The sequence below is a fragment of the Parasteatoda tepidariorum genome, chromosome 6 (assembly GCF_043381705.1).
Source record: "Parasteatoda tepidariorum isolate YZ-2023 chromosome 6, CAS_Ptep_4.0, whole genome shotgun sequence".
In the NCBI taxonomy this organism is placed as follows: domain Eukaryota; kingdom Metazoa; phylum Arthropoda; class Arachnida; order Araneae; family Theridiidae; genus Parasteatoda; species Parasteatoda tepidariorum.
This window is the reverse complement of record NC_092209.1, coordinates 22,030,984-22,037,189: the sequence shown is the minus strand read 5'-3', so window position 1 is coordinate 22,037,189 and position 6,206 is coordinate 22,030,984. Positions and strand designations below refer to the sequence as shown.

General features: G+C 33.2%; 1 protein-coding gene across 2 annotated transcripts in view; it reads right to left on the bottom strand.

Moving 5' to 3' along the window:
- The window catches only part of LOC107441742 (sialin), a 91,664-nt gene that overhangs the window by 18,056 nt on the left and 67,402 nt on the right, over positions 1-6,206 (bottom strand). The gene's annotated exons all lie outside the window — the stretch shown is intronic.

Below are 6,206 nucleotides of genomic sequence, written 5' to 3'. Positions count from 1 at the left end.
GTGATGTAGGCTCGGAATAGAACCTGAAATGAGGTAAAAATGAAGAAAGGAATCATGTGAGGTGTAGCAGGCATGATGGTGGGGCTCCATATCTACATCTTTTGGGTTGGGAGCAAGGAGATGAGTAGAGCGACTATTTTCTCGTCATTCAACAGTTCCTGGAGTTCTTTGAGAATGTTCAGGAATCTAGCTACATTGCTGGGGGCATCTTGAGGTTTCCTCGTGAAGGTGCGCTGGTGTCTTTTCGGCCTAGCACCACAGCCCGTAAAGCAGGCCGGGTGATCGCCTTGGCAGTTTATGCACCTGGCAGGAAGGGAGAGAGGCTTCATACATTGGTAAGTGAAATGCGCTCCTGCGCATTTCATGCATGCTGGCTCATTTGAACATGATTTTTGAGTGTGTCCAAATTTTTGACATTTGTAACATTGTATGGCGTAACGCCCTCCATGAAATTTCTCTATTTGGACAGGATGAGATAGAAGAAACTTTGTGTTAATAAAGTCCCGATGTTCTGGGGAATCTTGCAGTATCACTAGAAAAAGGGGGAGGGGCTTGTATCCATCACCACACCTCTTTCTCAGTTGCTCAATTTTGATGGGTTGTCGACCATTTTCGTCAATATCTCTCCGAAGATCATCGGTACGGTGGTCTACACTCTACAGTATGTCCCCGCACGAGAAACTTAAGTTTTCTCGGGAGGAAAGTGGGTTTGGCCGGTGGAGATGGCTCCGTCGATTCAGGGTTAGAGTGAGTTGTCTCTGACGTAGTTTCAGGGCAAGTTGTTGAAGGCTCCTGGGTATTGCCGGTGCTATGGCTTTTCTTCCTTTTCTCTTTCAGTCTTTTGGGAGAAGAAGCAGGGATATCAGGCTCCTTTTCTACAATCTTGTCTGCCGGGAGCTCGATTTGAGTATTTTCCAGTTGTGGCTCACAGGAAGTAACTGTTACTGCAGACTCCGTAAGCGTTACTGTTTGTACTGTCTTTACAGTTTCAATGGACATGGTCGTTTCCACGGGTTCCACAGGACAAAGTTCTTTCCTTTTCTTCCTTAAGGCGATAAGTTTATATTCCTCCATATATGGTGGTTTGCAATTTTCCTGCTGCCATTTGAGTTTCTTTTCTGATTGTTCAATCATAATATCAATTATATCATTTTCAGAAAATGGATCAAAGAAATTGTCGAAAAACTCACTGCGTTCCTTTTCTGTCTTAAGTAGGTTGAATTTCTCGTTGAGATCGAGAGAACGCTGCACGGGTCTTTCAGTCCGCCGCTTCCCTCCACCTGCACATCGCTGGAAGGACATAGTCACAGAGCTCGATCACAACGTCTTGAATGGTCACAACGTCTTGAATGCGATAACGTGAATGAACCAGGTTGAGCTCGCAATGTAATCTATTTATCATAGGTGAAGGCCCTTATATAGCAAGACGGAAGAGAGAAAAACCTGGTACGTAAAACATTTCATTCCAGCATTTTTTCGAAAAAAATGAAATATCTGTAACTATCAAGATTTCTTTTATAATTCTGGCATATATATAAAACTGCTTCTTTTCCAAGATAAAGTAGATGTTGTTGCAAAATTTAAAAAAGGAATGAGTAAACTCCGCCCTAAAACTAGCTATAACTGAAATAGTTTTACTACCAGCCTTTCCTCTTTTCTGTCTCGCTTTCACCCCTGCTATACCTAAAATGGTTTTACTACCAGCCTTTCTTTTTTTCCGTCTCACTTTCACCCCTGCTATTTATGTTCAGTACTTGGTGACATACATCTAGCCTCTGTTGTCGCCAATAGTTCAATTTTAAAATATTTTTTTTAAAGAAATTTTCTGATATTTTCATATGAAGGATAGTATAAAGTTTGAGAATAAAAAATTTGTGATTAAGAAAGTTGTTAATAATAATAATTATTATTAATATTTGACAACAGGAAGGTTCGCTATTAGTGTTAAATTAAAAGTTTTCGAGATTGAAATGCCGTTTAGACGAATAAAAATAAGAATATTTTGGTTTAAAATTGCATATGACAGTTAAATACAGTAGTTTTTCAATTTCCGATAACGTATATGAGCCTGTGTATTTGTTTCTGGAAAGAGTTTTTTTAATCTATTAATTTAAACTGTAAGTATAGTGAGCTTTAATAAGATATTCATATTATTTTCGACTTCTTTTTAATAAGACATTTTGTAACAATTCTGTTTCTATGAGAGCAAATATTATGAGTAATATTTCTATGTTAGCAAATTTAAAATATTTAAAATTTCTTTTAAAAATATTTCATGACGAAAATGATCTCTTTTTTTCATGTCTTTTACTGTTTTTCTAATTTAAGGATAATGAGAAACTTGAAACAAACAATAATAAGATTATTTACTAGTTTGTCTGATTTTAATAATATACTGCAAATTCTAAAGGTATTTAATATTGGAAATTTTTAGAGAATTATTTCAATATTTTAGGCTCAACGAGGATGCCATTAGAACAGTATAAAGAAAAGGATCGATGTAGTTAAAACTAGGAGTGCATGGGACTCCTTTCAATGTACAGTTGGAGCCCACATTTCTAAAACCTCCAGAGGTAAAATTGAAGTTCAACCTTCTTCAGTAAGTCGTAGAAGAGTTGGAGTTACCAGGGGCAGCAAGAGGATACCCTCTGGGCATCCACCAGTTTGTGAGCAGTACTCAAGAAAAAAAAGAAATCTCTCTGAAAATGTGAGAAAAAATCAAAGTAGTGCTACATTGCATTAGAAAATTTAAATTATCTTTCACTATATATTTCTTAATTATGTTAGTTTTTTAAGATAATTATTTTTTTAATTATGTTATTTTTTTAATTGTGTTATTTTTTTAATTATGTTATTTTTTATTTATGTTATGTATTTAATTACTCAAAACATTTAACTGATACGTATGCATGTTACGTATAAACCTGCACGCAATATTTGTAAATAATAAAATATATTTTTGAAAATGTGCATTATCTTTTAATTGCATTTATTATTCAAATATTGAAAGAGTATCAAGGTATCTGTGACCTTCGTAATAAATGAAGTATTTACTGACTTTTATGCATATTAAGGAATTGAATCAATTTTTCACGAAGTTTAAGATCTCATCCCATTGAAAAAAAAGTAATTTAATAAAGATTTTCTACAATAAATGCTTCTAGTAATAAAACAAACGCGACATAGGTTATTGGAGATTGGAGAAAAATCCCTTAATTTGTACATTTTTTCCTTCTTGAAATTAGTTCACATATTTCTTTTTTCACTAGCGAATTTCCGATAACTTTAAAATTTTAAAAATATCGATTTTTTTCATTTGCAAGAAATTTTTACTTTAAAGCGTGATAACATTTTTGAATACTCTAATTTTGTTTTCTAGTAAATAATATGTCTTTGCTAATTTCTAAAAAAAATTTTCATAAAAAGTTTACATTATTTTTCTATCAAGATTGATTTAACAGAGAATATCACTAAAATAAAACTTGTTATGTTTTCTTACGATAAAAGTTAAATAGAATTAATTCTTCAAAATAGCGTTCCACCGAAACATTGTATTAAAATGTTACGTTATTTTTTGTGATTGGTTCATTAATAAATTATTTTTATTTCGTCACAAACACAATTTTTGTAAAAAAAATTAAATATGTTATATCAAAAAACTAGATCGTTTTAAAAAATATAAATTATTGCGTTTAATAAAATATAAATACAGTGTATTCGTAAAGTATCCTAACAAAAAAAAGGTTATTTTCTTCTTTAATTCTCTATTAAAAAGAATTAATGAGTTATTTTTATTCATCATGGCTAGTCGAGGAGGAGATAAGAATATTGAATTACACTGTTTAGGTTAATGTAATTTCGTTCTCCCACCACATTTACGCGTAATCCATCGCCAAGTTAATAATCTATGGTTTGGTTTGGCATTACGCATCCAGGGGATCTCTACTGAGACATAACTTCATTTATCACAGCACCTCCCTTCCCTTCCTCCACATTTTCTTCTCGATGAAAGAACAGATATCCTGTATAGGATAAGTTTTCTGGAAAATCTGAATAGTTAGTTAGTTAGTACTTATAAAATAGAATTCGGTTTCTTGGCGCCTCTGATTCACTTTTTAAATGGACTGCGTAGACAACTTATAAAAAAAGCTTTCTGGTGTAGGAGGTGATGGCTAAGCAGAGTGGTAAATTAAAATATGAAATATATTCTATGATTAATTTAAATTTACTACAACTACTAAAAATTTTTAAGGACCGCCGGCATTCTGCCACTGAGCATATTTTACGACAACACTTCTGTCGTTGCCGGAAGCAGAATTCATATCAACCTGGGTTACTTCTTTGGGAGGCGAACGCTCTATCTCCTAAGTGCTTTCATTGGAAGAACAAGCATTGAGACAAACTAGTTTTCTTGAAGGACTTTTTAATGGACTTTCCCGCATTTGAGTAACATGAAGAGGAAAACCTCCTATGACCAACCCGACATCAAGGAGATTCTGACCCATGATCCGTCTGCCACTGAGGATAGTTTACGTTGGCACTGTGGTGCGGAATCCGCCTTGACCAGTCAACGCTGAGATTTGTACTTCTACCCGACTCACATATTTGGGATATGAGTACTCTATTCCCTGAACCATCGCTGCTCGGACAAGGTGATTGTTGATGTAGGCTTAAGCTCTATAAGAGCCATTGATTCATTATTTAAGAGTCACTTTGCTTTTAATGTCATCTACAATAAAGAAAGCTCAACTTCCCATTTTGTCCTCTAAGGGGTTAAAAAAAGCGCTTTAAGCATACAACTGATGTTAAAAATATCTACGTCATAAAAAAAAAAAANTAAATATGTACGTCATAAAAAATCAAAAAAAAAAAGAGTGTTTAGAGCACGATCAATCAAATTTAAAGTGCGAGGAAGGATAGAAAGTAGGCGTTACTTTTCACAGAATAACTATTTCAGTGAAACTTCATAGCATACCTTTTTTTATTAAAAATTAAAAGTTGTTGACTAATTTTGTAATTTGTCACTAGTCTATTCAAGAAAAGCAACTAAGAAAATTTTTGTGAATAAGGTATATCATACAACATTTCTCTTGATCGATAAATTAGCTTTCAAAGTCGTTTTTATACATTTGCTGTAGTGAAAAACGGAAATGCTAACAAAAATAATATTAAACAGAAACTGTGCATTGTATTTTTAGAATCTAATGAAAAGTAAGAATTACGAAACTTTCCTGCATCACAAAACGAGCAGAAGCTGTTTTTTTATTTTTTTAACAACTTATACACGTAGATGTATTTTAATTAAAAAAAAATAACTCAAGCTCTGTTTTGTTTACTTATTACCACAGCTGCTAACTTTTACGATTTTTAGCTAAAGATTTTCTTATACTGGCAGTTGAAAATAAAAAGAGAAAATGCAATAAAGGTTGCTTAGATGGCAATAAATATGGCAAGTGATAAAAATTATGTCTTAGCAAGGCATTCCTCACATTAAGGGAAACTTTCTTCTGGTGGTAGCAAGGATAAAGCTTTAATGTATGATTCCTACTTAAATAAATTTGATTTAAAGTTATTTTTCACACCATGTAAAGGATTTGAAAGTACACATGAAATGCCAATTTGTTCCAACCCTCTCGTTGTGAGGCTTTTTTGTACGCAAACAAAATTATCCGAATTTCTGTTAAATTTTAGAGTATAATTAAAGCTTTAGTGTAGGATTCCCAGTTGAACAAATTTGATTTAAAGTTATTTTTCACATCATGTAAAGGATTTGAAAGTGCACATGAAATGCCAATTCGTTCCAACCCTCTCGTTGTGAGGCTTTTTTGTACGCAAACAAAATTATCCGAATTTCTGCTAAACTTTAGTGTATAATTAAAGCTTTAGCGTAGGATTCCTAGTTGAACAAATTTGATTTAAAGTTATTTTTCACACCATGTAAAGGATTTGAAAGTGCACATGAAATGCCAATTTGTTCCAACCCTCTCGTTGTGAGGCTTTTTTGTACGCAAACAAAATTATCCGAATTTCTGTTAAATTTTAGTGTATAATTAAAGCTTTAGTGTAGGATTCTTAGTTGAAAAAATTTGCTTTAAAGTTATTTTTCACACCATGTAAAGGATTTGAAAGTGCACATGAAATGCCAATTTGTTCCAACCCTGTCGTTGTGAGGCTTTTTTGTACGCAAACAAAATTATCCGAATTTG